This window comes from Ambystoma mexicanum, chromosome 4q (assembly GCF_040938575.1).
Source record: "Ambystoma mexicanum isolate Mex_15411 chromosome 4q, UKY_AmexF1_1, whole genome shotgun sequence".
Lineage (NCBI taxonomy): Eukaryota > Metazoa > Chordata > Amphibia > Caudata > Ambystomatidae > Ambystoma > Ambystoma mexicanum.
The window spans coordinates 1,071,715,492-1,071,735,691 of NC_090928.1; positions in this window are offsets into that span (position 1 = coordinate 1,071,715,492).

The window sequence follows — 20,200 nt, forward strand, 5'->3', positions numbered from 1 at the left end:
TTGAAATTCAGCAGACAATTCAGGCAGTATATGACCACAATGATGACATCAGAGATTACATCACTGATGACATCACTAATTACAGCATATATGACATCACTGATGGCATCAGACATGGGATCCCTCATTATGTGTGTTAAAATATATTTGGGTCAATCTCTTGGTACATATGTTGGTACATATGTTATTTCAGTATACTTAATAACAAAGAATATGACATAGAACAATAGATGGGTACGCATGCATGATATGAGGACTTTTGGAGCACTCATTTGTAGTATTTATTTTGAAATTATTCATTAATGATTTTCCATCCTCGTACAGAAATTCATATAAAAAAACAACAACACAGTGTTCACATTTCCATAGACATGGTTACACTCATTGTGCACCTGAGTCCCAGAGTAATATTGTACCCTCATGTATATCTTGGTAAACAATTTCACCTAATGTCATCCCTCCCCCAAAGGAGTCTTAAGGTGCAGCCCCAGACGAGTTATTGTGCTCGCTTACATTGCTATCTGGCGCCTCACTGTTAGTGGTCACGTATGCCCGCAGCGTTGTCCAAATATCTGTCTGTCTGCTTCTGCTTGGCAAAGTCATTGCATATTGAGTTTCCCTCGCCTCACATTTACTCATCCATCTCAAAGACTGCCAACAACCATGCCTCGGGGGCTTTTGATAACTGTGGAATGTTCATATTACCCATAGCAGATATGATCTGATCCCATAATGTGTGTATACGGAGACAATCCACCACCACATGCACAAAATCGTCTGACTCTCGAGAACATCTGTTACATTTCGCTGTCCTGTCTGGATAGTACCTTTGTAATTGCTATGGGTTGTAATATATTTGGTGGAGGAATTTAAAGTGGGTCAGTCTGAATCTGTTATTCATCGATTTCCATCTCGCCTGCATGCAGGCAATCCTTCATTGATAATCAGACAATGCATTTCCCAATGTCAACTCCCATTTTTCTCTAGCTCTGGTCTCCTGTTCTACCTTCAATGTTTTTAACATTCTATACAATGTGGATATTAACTCAGTGTATCTAGGTGGATCTACCACATATAGTGCGATCGGGGAAATAGTGGGTTCACCAGGGTAGTACGTCCATCTTGCGCACACCACTTCCCTAAATCTGTAATATAATAACATGGTGATTGTGCTCCATTCCCATTTTTCCATCAACTGTTGCCATGTGAGAAACCTCCCTTTGTGTACCGTATCCTACAGGGTGTATATCCCTAGGCGTTCGAAATGTATTTGTAAGATCCTCTCAAAAGTGACATCTAGCCCATGTGCCATACATATGGACAAGTCCGGCAAGTATAGATAGTCTTCTCCTGTCAGGGTAGCCACTCTGTCCCACACCCTACTCTATTGGTTGCACTGCATCCCCAGCCAACACTCTGGTCCCCCATAGTATTGATTTCAGTTCATCTGGGTGTGTTGTGCCCCTTTCCAGGGCAATAGGAGGCCGTTCCAGCGTGGGAGACCACCACCATACAGTGTATTGTAGTTGGGCTGCCAAATAATATATAAACATGTCTGGGTAGTCTAACCCCACCCTCTCGTATAGTTGTGTTAAGGTTGCATAGGCGGCCCAGGCGTATTTGCCTGCCCAGACTAGCCTAACCATCATATGCCTTACACAAACCCATAAGCTAGTTGGAGGTGCAATTGGTACGTTATTGAAAATGTATAGGAATTTAAATAAGATAACCATCTTTGCTAGTGAACTCCTGGCCGCTTGCGATATCGGAAAGAGAATCCAAGCCTCCACCCTACTCTCTAGTTGTTCCATACTTTCAGGCAGTTTTTCTTACATAGAGACTATGGGTTGCAGGTTTTGTTTCGGATTCTTTACATATAATAACATGTCAGCAGCGTAAAGCGATATAATGGAGACATGTGAGTAAACCTTCACATCTCTGTGGGCATGATATTCCCTTATGTAACATGTGAGCAGCTCAATAGCTAGAGCAAAAATAATAGGAGACAGGGGGCATCCCTGCCTAGTGCCTCTTGTCAGTGATATGACACCTTAAACCGTCTGATTGGTCAGCACCTTCGCTTTAGGGGATGAGTACAGCAGCTGGACCCATTGTGGGAATACTGTCCCTGACCTACTCAATACTTAAAACAAGAAGGACCATTCCACAGAGTCAAAGACCTTCTCTACATCAAGTGAGGCCACAATGATGGACACTTTGACATCAATATTATTCATCAGGGTGCCGCAGATTGCTATGTGTAGATCTCCTGGGGAACACCCCTGCCTGATCTGGGAGGACCAGTGCAGACATATGGGGTAACAGCCTGTCTTCCAACAGGTAGGCTAATATTTTATTATTCATGTTTATTGGGAACAATGGCCTGTAAGAGGCACATTTCACCGGGTCTTTATTGGGCTTCAACAGAACCGACACACAAGCAGTTCTGGTAGATTCAGGTAACAACCCATTAGAATGCGTTGCTTCGTACATGTTAATGGGGTGTAATTATCTAAGCATACTCTTTATAGAACTCTGCTGTTATACCGTCCAACCCTGGCGCTTTACCGTTTGGTAGTGAAATGATCACGCGTTTCATTTCCTCCTCTGATGGGGGTTCATTCAGTGTCACGTGTGGCCTGGGCCTAACCATCCAAGGACCACCCTGTCCAGTAATTCGCCAATTTCTCAATGGCCAGCCTGCATTTGTGCGGCATACAGTTGGGCATAATATTCCCGAAATATAATAATCACCTGATTATCCCTAATCATGACCTTATTTTTATCCGCCATTTCAACAATATTCACCAGTTGTTTTTCCTGTCGGATTGCCCATGCCAGAGTTCTGCTCAGCCTATCCCCTTCCTCGTAGGCCCGGTGGCTGCTAGGTCACCCAGGAACCTCTTTTCTCTCATCGGCACTGCAGCAAATTCTGCCCTAACTTGTCTCAACCTTGTCTTGATTCCAGAGACCTCCTGCTCAGCCTGTTCATTTTCCAAATGTTTAATCTCGCCTTCCAGTATGGCCAGTGGCCCTCGAATAGCCTTTAACACCCCTCCCACTCTGGAGAGACAACACCCCCTAATATTAACTTTAAATGTCTCCCAAATTACTGGTCTGGGACTGATCCGATATTATTTTGAGAAAACTGTGTTACGTCTTGCTCAATGTCATCCCTAAAGACCGGATCATCTAAGGCTTGCCTTTTAAATCTCCATCTAATCAATCTGTTGGGGTGAGGCAGAAGAAAGAAGGTACTCAAAACCGGGGAATGGTCTGATATCGTTATAGGGAGTATTTATGCCTCATGTAAAGCCCTATTTTGTTCGTCATGACCATAATATAGTCTATTCTGAAGGCGCTGTCATGTACCCTCGAATAGACGGTTTATTCCTTCACCCCAGGATTCAAAAACTACCACGAGTCAACCAGACCGTGACATTCAGCTTTCTCATCCCATACTGATGCTGCCTTTGGGAGATTAACTTGTGCTGTGGCGCCTCTATCCAAGTCCAGAGATAAGTGTATACTGAAATACCCGGCCCAAATGATGTCATACCCCGCATATTTATGAATGTAGTTCGCACACATCCGGAAAAAGTCTGGGGAGTCGATATTTGGTGCATAAATGTTAATGAGAAGAACCCTCATCCCTCGGCACTCTACTGCAAGGATCAAATACCTCCCCTCCATGTCTACCACCTGAGTGTGAAGTTTAAAATTGGAGATCTGTGTGTATATATATTGCTACCTCCCTTGAATGTGTGCAAAAGCACAAAGCATATCTGTGGACCCCCCAACCCTACAGCCAGCTCCTTGGCGAACTTTCGGCCGCCTTGGTGTCAGTGAAAAAACAATGTCTTCTCATCATGTATGATTCTCATTTTTGCCGGGTACATCATGGCGTATGGGATTTTTCTTTCTGTGCAAGATATTATTGACCTCTTGGAACATTTTTCTTTGCTCTTGCACCTGAGGGGTGAAATAAGGAAATAATTCTTATCGTTGATGATCCAAACTTCAAATCTCCTTTCTCTCTTGCGGCCCTCATTAGCACATCCCTGTTACGGTACCAGAATATTCTGACTATAATGGACCGTTCAGGCACCCCTGGTGAAGGCCTCCGGGGCAGGGAATGGTGCGCTCTCTCCATCATAATTGTCACGACACATGGCTGTCCATCCTGCACCAGTCTCAACCCCCCCACACACATAGCTCTACGGCTCCCCGAGGGACACGTGTTCTCCTAAAAGGCCACTGGGTTAGGGGGCAGAGAAAGGTTGATTGGGCCCAAGCTTGGCGCGCCTGGCGCCATGTGCATTTTTCTTCAGATGAATAGGCATCCAAACACTTCCTGTTTCCCCCAACATGGAGGAGAATTAGTCTAAACAGAACTGAAGACTGCAGTCCTGCCTTTTGGGTGTGGTTGGGTGTGGCTGTTATATAAACCACACCCAGACATGCAGCCCTTGCTTCGCATTGCTCTGCTCATGGCAGCGTGACGCTCACCGGCATAGCTCCTGTGTGCACTGAAGATACTTACCAAGGACTCCTCATCTGCTCCGGGCCAGTCCACAGCCTCGCACTACATCACGGTCTCTGGAATACTTACATGGCCTCCTCCAGATTCTCTCCAGCTCCTGTTATCACAGCTCCAGTCGGTTCCTCCTACAGCTGCTAGTCCGCTCAGCTCGATCCACGCGACGTCGGCAGTCACCTGCAAAAGAAAAGAACAGTAAGCAAAAGCCAGACAATAACGCATTGCGCACATTCAAAAGCATCACGCAAATACAGGAAATATTACCCGGCTCTTGTCACTGCTGCGGATCCGCTCTGCTCCATCAACACGGCTTCAGCAGTCACCTGTAAAGAAAAGAACAGTAAGCAAAAGCCAGGTCAAAACAAGTACCGCGTGCATCCAGAAAGGCAATGCGCTCATACAGAAAGCGTTACTTGACTCCTGTCCAGCTGCAAACTCCTTCTACTCCATCACCGCGGATCCGGCAGGCTTCTATAACATAAAGAATGGAATGCATTAGCGAAAAAGTAAGCGCATGAAGACAGAAAGTGCAGAGAAGAAAGAACAAGCGCTGAATACGTGACACATGAGATAAAAAGTAAGAAAGCAGCGAATAGAGACAAGGAACAAGAAGAAGACGAAAGACATGAAAGACAGTAAGGGCATTCGCTGAGGAATCATCCGCAGTGACATTCAAAACTCACCTAATAAGGAACACTGAACCACGATTTAGTGATGAAACTGGTTCCCACCTTGAACAGACTCGCACCCCTGCTGGAGTTAAAGCAGGACAGAGAGCAATTCATTCACATATACCCGGTGAGTCAAAACCCACAGTTATTCCTGTAACACTAGGGGTGACATCAGGGGAGATAGAGATAGTCCGCACACATCCAAATTATAACCTTGTCCCTGTACCCTCATTTATAGGAACAGCCCCAGAGAATCCCGGCTCCAGAGGGTCCAGACTTATCCTATCGTAGTAAAGAGGCTACGGGTGCTCCTGTAGAGCTAAGGTGAGCGTAACAATAATTATAGACCACACCACAGGACCCTCTTAAATATCCAACTGTAGTTTTTCCACAAATTTCTCTATGTTGCCAAACAATATGTTGATTCTGGGACTCCCATGATGCGCAGGTTATTCTATCTGGATCTCCCCTCCAGGCCATCATTCTTGGTGACAGCCTTGTAAACCGTTTGTTGGAGTTGAATAATCTCTTTCTGGAGCTTAACAAGCTTATTTACCCCCTCCCCAATCCTCTGATCAGCTTTGGTCATTCCGCCACACAATTTCTTAATCTGTACCGCGGAAATGTCAACTTTGGTGGAGAGCATGTCTATGTTTATGCTTAGTGTGTCCGTGCTCTCCTTCAAGGGCAAAAGTGTTTGGTTTAAGAGGGAGACATCCATAGAGGTGGTTCCGGGAACAGTGTCAGCTACTGCAGGTTGTTGGCCAAATCTCACAAACTGATCCTTTTTGGCCTGTTTCTTGGGGTTAACCATGCCAGCACTCTTTTGTAAATGCTATGATGTTGATCTGGCAGAAGGTATCACTATAACCTGCAGTGTGCCCTACGATGACAATCTGTGGCCCTGTTCCTATTGCAAGTGTATCTGGGCCAAGATCCCAGCAGCGCACGTGCTGTGCCAGAGTTCACAATACTCACGATGTAGAGGATGTGCAGTCACAACTGCGTGGTAGCCTTATATCGGATACCCCAGTGTTCCAATACCCCGCTTTCCGCATTGCAGTTCGCCACCTCAGAGCCCTCCTCACATACAGTCCTCAGGATTTCCTCACAGGGAGCTAGCGTTTCTATCTCTTCAGGCCCCTGCTCCATGGTCGCCCCCCTCCCAGGTTGACAGGAGCCACGGGCAAACGTCCTATCGGCACCCAAGCCACCAAAGAGATATTCAGGAGCAGCTAGATGTCTCAGCTCTCCATCCAAGCTGCACACGCAGCTACCTCAGCTACTCACTGTGGTTCCGCTCCAGGGTGCCTGATATGTAATGCAGTCTTGTTGTGAGGCAACCAAAGCACCTCTCACCCACGTCCCTAGCAGGAGTGGGGACCACTGAGGATGGCCCTTCCCCCACCACTACTGTGTCTTTAGTGAGGGGGATGCAGACAGATAACACGGGCCCAGCTGGCTCTATCATTGTCGGGCCTGGCTGTTCAACCTGAAATGCCAGTCACATCCACTCCTCTCACCATGCTGGCTATCTGCTTCACAGTCCGCAGGCCGTCAGTGTCGCTCAGCCCGACATGGAAGCAAACCTCTGGGCCGATGTTGCACTAGGATCTGCATCGCCCGGTGAGGAATTCGTTGTCTGTACCGTGCCCCGTTGGTATATCGGAGCCTGCACCGGCTCGCAGCTGCACAGATGCGATCGGGGAGCTCCTCCTCACACAACCACAGCCCTCATGATCCAGCTCCCAGAGCTGACCGTTAGTCCGCTCCCTCTATGGCAGGCCCCCTCAGTGGTGCACTGCCACACACCGTTTTGAAAGCGGATCTTGGCACTGTTAGCCATCTCAGCGCCGCTGTTGTCAGAAATCTGTCCTTGGGTTGCTCCACTGAAGCGGGAAAATTGATATTCGTGCCGTCAGATGGAGCTCTCTCATGCTGCGGCCATCTTGTAACCACGCAACAGCCCCTCCCCATTTGTAGTATTTATTAAAGGATGAAATTTAAAATATAAATATGTAATATTTTAGGAATACCTTTAATTTTGTTTAATAACAAGAAATTTAAATATTCCATTGCATATAGCCACCTAATTATGGAAAATGTACTTTAGATATTTGTAAGATAACATAATATGTATATACAGTAATAAGAAAATGATAATTGGAATAGATAGAAAATAGAAACATTACCACCGGCGGAATTACTGAGTGGTAATTTTGCTGATTTTCAGAGGAAAAGTGGAGAAAAGTGGAGAATTCTCCTCCAGCATCATGCACTTTTCCTCCAGAAATCACCGGAATTACCACTTGTTAATTCCGCCGAACATAATTCTACCAAAACTTGTAATTTGGCGGTGCGGGAGAAATGGAGGTAACAGAATTACTTATGTATTGAGATATATAATAAGAATGATTCCACTCTAACATAACCTGCCAAAGGAAATTAATCTTTACATACTATACTATTTTTTACACTAAATTTAAAGAAATTACAGCAGAATAAAATGCACTTTGAAAATATGTGTATATGTGTTAATATATATATATATATATATATATATATAGATATTTTATGTAAAACAAAATAGTGCTAAAAGTTGAAAGTCTAATTAATGTAATCAGTGCTTTATCAGTCAAGCCATATATGATGTTATGTCTGATGTCATCAGTGATGTAATCAGTGATGTCAGATGATGTAATTAGTGATGTCACCAGTGATGCCATAATTGATGCCATCATTGATGTCATCAGTGATGTAATCTCTGGTGTCATCATTGTGGTCATACCCTGAACAACAGGGGTGAGTAGTTAAGGTGGCTTTGCCTGAAAGTTTGCTGAATTTCAAGGGTTGTGTTGCGTTACATTTTCACCCTTGCTACTCTTTTAGGGTTTTTTCACAGAATATAGAAAGGTTCCATTTGCTTGTACCATGTTAGCCAAGAGTTGAATAGAATGTTGGTCCAAAAGAAAACAACGAGTTGATACTTTAATTATGCTAAAAAAGTAATCCATTTTGCATATTTGCGAGCTTTCGTGAAATTCCTCCCCTTCCTCAGGCAAGGATGGAATGAAGCCTTTGTAAATCATTACAGCATTACAGCTTACCTGGCCCCTCCTGGAAATACCCAATTATCTGTACCTGTCTGTGTACCTGATTTGTAGATTTGCCCGGAGAGGCACGTATTCGATGTTGAACTCCCGCACACATTGCAATCTTCAAGGTCTAAATAGTACACTGTGTTAAGTGCTGCAAGGGCCAGTGGAACTGAAGCACATGGAAAGAAGAAATAGCCCGCCCTGTTAGTGCTTTCGGGAGGGCAGGAGGGAATGGCTTAGTGTCAGTCATAGCAGGTGCAGTTCAGTTGAAACTCGGTATATCAGGCCAGTGCCTTTGCATGATCATTGATAGCACAACCATCAACATATCAGGCACGTACCTCTAGAAGGCTAAAAGAGGGGATACACAACTAGTTATGTGTTAGGCCTGTGAGTCGTGGAGCCCAGTGTGATAGCTTTGTGTCAAATGCCATATCGGATTGTGTTGCATCACAATCATGAGGAAAGGGTGGGGTTTGACTAGAGACAGGGGCCCTGACAATTCTCTGAGAAGCTTTCAGCCGGGCCATTTTGAATGCAGATGGGGCTTGGTTGGAGGGAACCTGGCAACAATTCATTTCCTTTGAGAGGCTGGGGGCGGGGTCTGGTGCAGTGTCAGTTGAATGCCTGTGATTGGCTTTTGAAAAGAAATGTTAAAAATTGTCACATCTGAATGTGTTGATCCCTGTATCTCTATGGGTGGAAAAGGTGAGTCTGTTAGTTGGGATAGACTCCTGAAACTGCAACGTTTATTCAAGCCCCCCTGCCAGTGTATTGAAAATGTGCTTGTATTTTAATTCATAGGTCTTTCTGGCTTTGTCAGCTCTGAAATTACCTTTGACTATAGCAATTCTGAGATAACCAAGGGTATGATTAGCTCACCATTTGTACTCTTGTTTGTGCATTGCTTGACACTCTGACAATGGAGGTTCAGGTGGTTAAGTAGGGGTTTTCTAGTTTCCCCAACATAGTAGCAACGCTTGGGACATTTCATTCAAATAATTAAGTAAACAATACTGCAGGATGCACATGTAAACCGTCCCATAACCTTATAGCCCTACCCTGTGTGGTGCACCTTGATTATGTCCGAAGTGTTGATATGTGGGCAGGTTAGCCATCTTTTGTTTCTGCAAGGCATGTTTCCATAATCTGTGCAATTTGTGTGCAATTTGCTTCTGACCATCATTCCCTTCAGATTGGCTAGTTATCTGAAAGCAAGGAGGGGCACCTCATGAAAGAATTCTCTCAGACGTTCATCTTGTTGCAGGATGGGTTGGAGTTCCTTAGCAATCTTGCAGAGTGCTTCCAACTCTTGATTGTATGTGACTACCAGTGGCACAAAAGTTTGTTTCTCTTTCACTCTGTATTCTAAGAGGTTGCTCTCGGAGATCCGTGTTTCCCTGTGAATCTGGCTGTCCACAATCAGGGGGTTGTATCCACTGTGTATGAAGTCTGATCTCAAAGTTTGTACGTTTTTACCCTGGTCCCTTGTGTCTGAGCATATTCGATTGTATCTTAATGCTTGGCTGAATATGCATATTTTGTGTGCACTGGGTGGAAGCTATCACTCTTCAAATAGCTGGCACGGTTGGTTGGTTTGCGATATAAATGTGGTCTGTAGCATGCCATCTTTTATTCTTATGGTGGTGTCGAGAACATTTACTTTTTCAGGAGAGTTTGAGGTTTATGGTTTTTTGGAATTCATTTAATCTTCTATGGAAGTTTGGGAGGTCCTGTTCCCCAGCAGTCCACATCAGGAGGATGTAATTGACATAGCCCAGGTATTCCAAAATTCTTCTAGTCACTGGTGCTAAAGAAATCCGCTCGAATTGTGCCATCAATACTTTTGCATACTGCAGTGCCATTCAAGTACTCATGGCCGTCCCCATCATTTGGAAAGACGCATTAGTACCAACTAATTGTGAGTCAAGATGAATTCTATGCACTTGCTTATAGTGTCAGAAAGTGGATTTTTATCGCAAATAGCATTCTTACATGCCCCAGTGCCATCGATGTGGGGAATGTTTGTGTATAGTGACTCCACATCCATGGTTGCCAGTAATGTGCTCCTTGGGTGAGGGCCTATATCGTACAGTTTGTTGAGTAGATCAGTGGTGTTTAAGGCAATGAAACATTGTCGGATCCCCCCAACCCAGCCCCATCTGCACTCAAAATGCCCCAGCTGAAAGCTTCCCAAAGACTTTTCAGGGCCCCTGTCTCTGTCTCTAGTCAAATCCCACCCTTTCCTCATGATTGTAAAAGTTACCACACTGTTCCCCACGGGACACAGGCCTAACAGATAACTGGTGGTGTATCCCTCTTTCACCCTTCTAGAGGCACAAGCATGATATGTTGATGATTGTGCTTCCACTGATCCTGCAAAGGCACAGGCCTGGCATGCCGAGTTTCAAATGAACTGCACATACAATGACAGAGATTAACCCCTCCACTCCTGCCTTCCTGAAAGCACACTAACAGGGGCTGTTTTTTTTATTTTCCTGCTCTTCAATTCCGCCGACCCTTGCCCACTTAACACAGTGTACCATTTAGACCTTGAAAATTGCAATGTTTGAGGGAGTTTAACATTTAACGCATGCCTATCTTAGCAAATCTACAAATCAGGTAAACAGACAGGTGCAGATAACTGGGTATTTCCAGGAGGGGCCATGTAAGCTGTAAAGTTTTTCAAAGGCTTCATTCATCCCTGAATGAGGAAGTGGAGACATTTCACGAAAGATACAACTATACAAAATAAATGGCTCTGTTAGCCTAATTAAGGCTCTCTATATAAATACATATATGCACACACAGACATTCACATAGATATGTACACTACTAGAGTCTAGGAGAGAAAAGGTGATGAAGCGCAACTGGATCTGGACCCCTCCATGTTCGATTCAATAGTGACATCAAATGATTAATTGCACCCAATGTCATTGCCCCTTGAATCCTGAGCACCCTCCCCGACTGTGGGGGTCATTGCTGTGCACTCTGGCCTTCAACGTACCAGGTACTCCTGCTTACTCATATATTGTTCTTTTGCCAAAGTGCTTTGCATAGAATATCATTATATATAATTATTATTAGCTAACCGGTTTATTTAATAACCTTGGAAAGCTAGACGGCCAAGCTTTGAACCTGGAACCTGCAGATTACACACAGATAATAGCAACAAACTCTAAACTCACTATGCTGACTTACCTCCAGGTGAGCACTACACTAGGGGCTCCACTTGTCCCAACCAGGTCTCTTCTGTTCTGTAGGATAAGTACCCGGGAAGATTAGAGCGCAGAATCACTGCATGGTGCAAGATTCGACTGGAACCCTCATCAGCCCTATCCAAAGTTGGACTCCCACACCCTAAAGAAACTCCATTGTCTAGGTGGGAAAAAAGTGAGTTGACTCATCAAGCTCCCACATAGCAGAGAATGATAAAAAAATAACTGATATTTCTAGACTAACAAGCATGAAATCTGTAATTTATTTATTTATTATTTGCATTTATATAGCATGCTAAGCCCTGAGGCATCAAGGCGCTGTTACGTGACAGTTACTAGATGAACCTTGTACATTTGAATTTCACGTTGCACATATCAGTTGGGTTTCTCATTGCACATATCAGATGTCACAGATTCTTTGAATTTCAGATTGCAAATGTCAGTTAGATTTTAAATTACACATATCAAATGTCATAGATTCTTTGATTTTCACATTGCACGGAACATGCATTAAGTGAACAACCGTGTTTTTAGTGCTTTTCGTAAAGTGCAATAACAGTGCTCGGCTCGCAAAGTAGGTGGGAGAAGGTTCCAGTGTTTGGCTGCCATGGCCAGGAAGGTAGAGCCTCCAGCTTTCGCCCGTTTAAATTTGGACTGGACGATGCAGTGGGCATAGGCAGATCTGGTAGGTCTGGAGGAGGAAGCTTTTGTGATCTTTTGAGATAAGTAGGGAGGGGCAACCTTGGACGGGCACCAATGCGTGATAAATAGTGTTTTGAAGAGGATCCTTTCTCGAACAGGGATCCAGTGGGCCTTTTCTTCAGGCTGCAGTGATATGTTCAACTCTGGGGATGTTCAGGGCTTCTCAAGGGCGTTATTTTGAACAACCTGCATCTTTCGATTGTTGTAGTCTGAGGTACCTGCAAAGCGGGCATTGCAGTAGTCAATGCTGGATCCTGGTGGCTGTGGCAATTGTTAGGCAAAGGGAAGAGGAAAGATCTGGAGACTGGCATTGGGGTGCCTTCAATCGTAAAGGAGGAGTATTATGGGTCAAGCCTTTTGATCATTGATGGTGGGCCCATAAGAAGAATCTCTGTTTTGTCGTCCTTTGGGCATAGGTGGTGGGTGGCCATACAGGCCTGGATGGTTCTGTAGACAGAGTTTAGGGTGGAAGAGTCCTTGTGGTAGTTGCCAGAGAGGGGGAGGAGAATTTGAGTATCTTCAGCATAGTTTGTGTAAGATATGCTGATTGTGTCCTGGAGGGCAAATAGCAGGATTGTGAATATATTATACAGTGTTGGGGATACACCGCAGGTGATAGGTGCGGGGGGTGTTGGCATTTTATCAGAACACTCTCATAGACCTGTCCCCTAGGAAGGAGGAAATAGGAATAGCAGCAAGGCTAGTTTGCCTTTGTCTCCAATTTCGTCAACCTGAATCTTTAGGTCAAGAAGTGCTGATTCAGTTCTTTGGCCTGGGCGGAACACTGACTGGGTTTTTCGTAAGATGTGGTTGGCTTCTTGGTGTTTCTGGATTTGCAGATAAGCTGCTCTATCCAGGATTTTTAACAAGAATGGAATTGTTGTGATTGGGCGATAATTGGTTGGCTTGGTAGAGTCAGGTGTAGGTTTTTTGATGAGGGGGAGCACCCAGGCTTCCTTAAGACAGGTAGCGACTATACCAGTGGCGAAAGAGGCATTGATGAAGGCAGCAATAAGCGGTGCTAGGATGTTTGCACAGTCTTTGATAAGACTTGCTGGGCAGGTATCTCCTTTGCAGCGAGAAGGTTTAAGACCTTTTAAAATGGAGATAACTTCCTCTTCAGAGACATTGGTAATGCGGAACATGGGAGGGTTTTGAGGGTTACTAGTGAGAGGTAGTGGGGATGTCATTGATATCTGCAAACGTTTTAGCAAGGATTGTTTAGAATCAATTTTCCTGTGTAGGGTTTCTATTTTGGTGAGCATGGGGTTTTTAATGTTGGTGCACCAGGTGGCATCTTTGGATATGGTATCGGGGGAGGGAGGGCTCATGGGGGTTTCTAGTTCCCTCAGTATAGCGAAAACTGCTCTGGTGTTAGAAACCGGAAATGTTTTTGCCTACACTGAAAATCCTGGAAACAGACGCTGGGCCTAAAATAGATACTAGGGAAGTCAGAGCCAACTGACTAAATGATAATAATAAAGTAATCAGATTTATATATGCAGATATTTAACTAGTGCTCTCTACATACACTGCTGAAATAGCGAGGTTAACATCAACTAAAGATAGATAATTTCTACCCTGCAGGGGGACGGGCTGTCAATTCTGAACAACGCAACCAACCTCACGCCCAGCAATGACCTGTTTCTGAGGCAAACAAGTAGCTTTGTGATATTCATCCATAGTGGAGGTTGAAGTGGGTAGGAACTGAAGAATACAACGTTCCTGTACTTTTCAGGAACATCCACCAGAGCTCCCTAATTTTTAGTAACATAAAGCATCATTCCAGGACAGCAGGAAAGAGCACATTTGATTTTGTACTTATCCCCACTGGGGATTCGAACCTGGCTCCTGCTCAAAACAGTCTAGTCTCACATCTTGCTGAGCTATCGTGCAGGGACTGGTTTGCTTGTGTTTATTTGAATAGCCTGCTTAGGACAAGACACCCATTCAAGAGCTGCCACATAGCCCCACACTGCAGTGATCAGTGTTTGTCTTCTGCAATTGAGGGTGATTAACGTGAAATCCATAGCCCTGTACATGTACAAGGTGTGAATGCTGGTTGCTTGAAAAGGGGAAGGGGGGAATAAAACGGAAGGCTCTGAGGGACAATGACTGAAAGTAATGGTGGTTGTTTAAGGTGCATTTTCTCCACTGTTTATTTCTGTGTTACTAGTACAGTCCTGTTGGGGGCGGAATAGAGGAAAGTCAGGACCCAGGGTGCGGCTTGTATTGAGGGGGAAGAGTATAGGATCTTTGGGGGCGTGGCAGGGTGAAACACAGTTCTGCCACTATGGTCTGAAAGGGTTACATGAAGAAAGGGAACATTTTCCCATCAAACATTGTAATGTGTCTGAGCGTGGACCGCCTCACGTTCTGCTGTCAGGTTCAACTCCCTACACTCTGAAAGAGGACCGACACAGAGCTGGGGTGCAACACATCTTTATTCCTTCACAACCAGGCTCGAACTGCCTTTCGGGCGGTAACCCCGCCCCTTAACACGAGCGGGTCGCAGCCCGCGAAATAACCATGAGCACAAACAGAGGACTTCTGTCCTCAGGGGAAAACAAGCAAATGAGGACATCACAAATATCAATACCTATTTTTACAGAATACTGCTATCTTGGTTTTACATATTGCTTACTACCTGGTCCGTCCTCCTTGACTGCTGTAATAGTCAGCATTATATAAATGGCTAATATTTCATAATTCTCCATTCTTTGAAGAGGATCAGCTGGGATTCAGACAGTGGCAGATTGAAGGCAAAAGGCGCTGTGAGCAGGATGTACAGATGGCCTTGGGTAGGTGGAGTTTAGGGTGGGAGAGGTGAATGGCTATCATGAGTGCGACATTAATAAACTTTGGGGACAAATGTTTCATGTATTGACCTGTTAAAATCACTAATCACCTCCCGTTGTAAACAGTGTGGTTGCTGAGCCTGTAAAAAGGATTGGAAAAGGGGCAGACTGCTGTGGCGAAAAGCCCAAGAGGCCCTCATGTATTAGAACCGTAGAAGGCACGCGCACATAAGGTGCACCCGCACATCCCATTTATCTATACACCTGATGCCAGCGATGTCTATTTCTGAGCTAATTAGCGGAGGCCACACTCAGCAGGAACTAACCCAATAGGAAGAGCTGGGCAAGCCTGGTGGGGCTCGGGCTCTGGCCTGGCCCCCCTCCTGAGTCAGTGCCTTCTCAGATGAGGGGCCGGAAACGCTCCTGTAGAAGCGTGTCAATGATTGGCTGGGGCAGGACTGGAACACTTCCTGGTGGTGCTATAAGGCAGCAGCAGCAGTGACAAATTCAAACAGGTAAGTGAGCCATTTTGTTGCCCACTAGCTCCTTTTCTTGCCCCGACCCCCATATGTGTATGGAAAAAGAGGATGACATTGAGAAACATACTAAAAGAGCCTGCCTTTTGATATTGTGGGGCAAAAGTATTAATGTCATTACATAGTAAGATTTAAAAATAACTGCAATCCTGCCTCCCGGATGGGCCCAGATGCGGTCCAAATTAAGAATATTATAATTATCTGGGAGGGCCTGAACCATCGCAGGACCAGATGAGTCCCTAAACCAGGTCTCTGTTACACAGAAAATATCGGGATTTAACTTAGCGAGTAGATCATAACATGAGGCTGCATACGTAACCAGGGACCCAGGGCCGGTTTTACAACAGATTGTACCCCAGGCGGGAAGCATCGTTGGCGCCCCCCCCCCCCACCCGACCTGTGATCTCATGCATGTGTCATGGGCTGAGAAGCGGGAGTGGGGACTATGAGTTAACAAAATTGTCAATGCTGGCATCTGCTGAATTTCATCAACCTCAGAAAACAGCAATAAGAGGGTCAAACCCGAACAGGCCTGGTTATGTTAGTCTGCTTTTGCTCTTCCTTTTTAGTAACAATGGACAGTTTGCTGCTGTGACTCAGGTCAGAGAATCAACAATTTCAGATCTACACTAATGTCATTCGTATGACCTCAAACATTTAGCCACTCTTAAAAGGTGATGAACTGGTCTTGAACAGTGTTACTCAAACCTCCAAGAACAAGCACCAGCAACATACGCACCGATAGCTGTACAAGCCCATCTATCTCAGCCTTAGAATACATGCATTTATGCAATATGTAGTGCATCAAATATTTCACGAGAAGTTTAATATATTTAGGAGGGACACACGTCAACAATATCACTACTCCCTGTGAGTGGTAAAGTGTACTTTAAACATATGCAGAGAGTCGACATGCATGTACAATTCAACATAGCTCCCAATGTTAATGTTGGAGAGGTGGCGTTCTAAAATTATGACATTACAATGTGGACTTTACATTGAAACACACTGCAGTGCATTACCGTGGCAGCGAAATGGCAGTTCGGGTGTTGGGGTTTTTTTTCGCTCATGCTCGTGAACTCTCACAATTCTTAAATGTTTCCTTCGTGATCACTCATTTTAGCTCCCGACAGCACCATGAAAGTGTAAGATCGCAAAGAAAAACGATGTCTACCATCCCAACATAAAAACAAAAACAATCAAATTCTTAAAGGTTGGAAGGCAACCTTTTTTGGGACTCGTCAAGTTTACTTTTTGCAAATTACTAGTCGCGTGCTGCTTGAATAACAGCGGCCCTTGCACATTGTGCAGTGTATAGACAAATTTAATTTCAAGGGACTTGGAGTATTGCGGGTATCAGGGGAAGCACCTCCAGTGTACCCCAAGCATAATGCGCTTTGCCCTCCACCCTTACCCCCCAGCCTTGCAGCCCTGCACTTTTTCACATTCTCCATTATGGTAAAGAACATTGTCCCGAGCTTGGGGGAGAAATGTACTATGCAGAAGGAGCTGTCTCCCCAGGGTGTGTTTAGCTGCTGGTGTATCAAATGCAGAAATTGGTGGCATCAAGAGCCCCACACTCTGAAACACCTTTTGCGCACTGGTTGGTCACATGACAGAAAGTGTGAGCAGGTGATTCCCCAACACTTGAACCATTATTTAGAGACCTGGCTTTGATTAATGTAGCGTTAGCTAGTCATGGCCATTTCCCAGCGTTTGTGTTAAAGGAGATCGGAAGCTGCACCGTGCAGGGTATTTTAAAGGCCATGAATTGATGCTACAGCATGTCGCCCCCAATGGAACAAAGAAAGTGAAGCATGCATCCTGCAAGTCTGGGTATTTGCATTATACGGAAGACGGGCCAACCCTCCACGGAGACGGTTTCTACTGTAGTTGCTCAGTCGCTTTCCCAAGCCAGCTGCTGTGCAGACTTCGCTCAGCTTTTGGTCCAGCGCCTGCATCCATCCTTCACACCATCATTCACAAGGCGCATTTGTGTAGGTGTTTGTTTATCTCGTTAGACTAGCGTGATTGCTATTCCGAACAAAAGAAGCACAACGACAAAGAAGAGTATAAGAAAAGTCTGAGCGAACAGTGAAATGTATGAAACTCTTGCACTAAAATAAAGTCAGCAGTGCATGCCCAGGAAAGAGGGAACGACGAACAATATGCTCGGGAGCGGGAACTAGTGGGGCGTAGCAACCCCCAAACTGGCCCAAGAGTGGTACCGGCCCCCATATCCTCGCCCTCAAAGTGATTTTGGCCCGGTGTGTGGGAGCGAGGGGCTAATGGGCCCATCTCTACCATCACTTCTCAGTACAAAACTTGGAGCAAGTGCCTCTAGTGGTGGGTACGCCCCTCGCCCTTATGCGATGTTAACTTTGGGTTACATTCGCGTAGATGGGACCACCGAGCAGGACATGGGGCATCCATTTTTTGTACCCCCTTTCGACTCCATCTTGGTGACCAGGCCTCACTGCGATAGTACAAAAATGCCTCTCTCCCTTTTGCCCGCCGCAGTAGCTCGGAGCACATGGCCCCCACCCTCGTTCCCACTCCAGCTCGAAAACTCTGCAGCTCCATTCTCAGGCTGAAGCCGGAGCTGCTTGCAACAAATAATAAATGTAACATCCCTTTTTCCTCTGAGATCACTGTCCTGCATGTGAACCAACATGAGCCAAGCACATAGCTCGTCCATCTCCACAAAAGTGTCCTTGCCCTCTTACCCTCGCCAGTTGAAACCTATTGCCATTCTAACCCTGTGTCCTTGCGAGGCATTTTTTTCATGTGCCAGACTGCTAACCATCCTATGAAGCCCACCCAACAGACCCCAAACTAACATTACACCCCTGCTGCCACATACCTGAGATTCTTGTGAGACTAACCCTATAGTTCAATGACAGTATTATAGTGGTCAAGGCCCATAAAACCTGTGACCTGTATAACCCAAATGTTGTAGATGATATAAACTCTTGAGTGATTAGTACAATGACATGATACACTACTGAGGGTCTTTTGATCAATCATTATTTAGTGCATGCATTACTCAGAATGGATTTTCTTAGCTTAGCTTAGATAGTGACCACCGTATCTCACAACGACCTGACCTTCATCCATGCGGAGCACAGATGTCTGACGTCAATCCTCCCGCCAACCAAGCAACCAACCCAGAGGAGCAGATGATGCCCACACCTAAGAAACCACCCCGGCTGACCAATCCAGGTCCAACGTAGGATCATATGTTAGAGATGTCAATGTACTATATAAATGTGTTGTAACCTTGATTTGGTCAGAGCGCTCTCAGAGATCTAGATAAACTTTTCCTTGAACTCTCGCAGCCTGCTCTTTTGTGCCTTATTCCCTGTCCAGGGAGTGTCTGTATTATTCATTTTTTCACATAGAGTCGGGGAGGGCACAAACACCGGCCACGGGCCAAATGGCCAACGGACGGACCAATCCAACCCCGCTGGAACGTGCAACTGTCTAAGATCTGCTGACGGTGACACTCTGCCCAGGCCTTCCGAGAACCGGCCTTTTGATCTCCTGAGGAGAGTCCACCACTAGTGCTCGCTTGCTTTTTCATGACTACGTGATCCTTGAAAAAAGTGTCTAGCTTTGTGGCCTCCAAATGATGTTCTTGGATGGCCCAGTCATCTCCGCAATATCATTTTAAAATAAATAAAACGTCTATGCAGCAATAGGCCTCACCTGCGAGGATGGGAGCAGGAGGTAAGAAGTGTGCTTGCCTCGGCAGGCTGTAGTTACTGCCGGGTGTCCTGAACCAAGGCCAATCAGCGAGGGAAGGATGCAGCAACTGTTTGTATTTGCTGATTCTGCTGCTGCTTGGCAGTGTGTGCTTGTTATGGGAACAACTTCAAGATTTAGTGACCAAATCGCTCCTCTTTTCTGTAATGGCCGGGGCCGACAACACCAGCCAGCCCCAATCGTACCACACTTCAGTGTCAGTGCGCGCCCATAGCCTGGAGGAGGGCACACAGCACGTGCGCCCATGGACCTGGCTGGCACCAGCGGCGCCGGCGCCACCCGGGGCAGGTAATAAAGCAGCAAATGCCCTGCCGGAGGACCGAGGCCAGGCCCGTTTCTTGGCCCGGGCGAGGCGGGCAACTGCCCGGGGTGCAATAGCCCCGGGGGTGCAGTTGCCCCAGTCCCTGGAGCCTCTGGAGGGGATGGAATTCCCCAGTTTGTGGGGCGGCGCATTGTTGTGGGGAAAGTTCCGCAGGTCAGGTGCTGGCGCTGCCCCTTCCGACTGTAATGTCACATAGTACAAAAGTACTAGGTGACATTACAGAAGTCAAAGGCTCCCTCTGACCACTTTCGCGCCACTTGGGGCAGGGAGCATGAGCACACTAATAAAATTACTTTAGGTTTCCCCTGCAGCTAAGTCCAGCCCCTTCCATCACAATGCCGGCAGGAAACTGCTAATGGTGGCCCATTAGTCACTAAATGTTTTTGTGCTGGCATTGAGATGGGAGGGGAGGTGCATCGGGCTGTGGGGAGTGGGCGTGCCTTGCAGGGACGCACCGTGGGCCCCGACACGGTACAAACAGAGACCCGTTTGGGCCCATGGTACGTCCCTGCAAGTCCAGAAAATGGCCAAAATAATAGTTTAAAGCAGC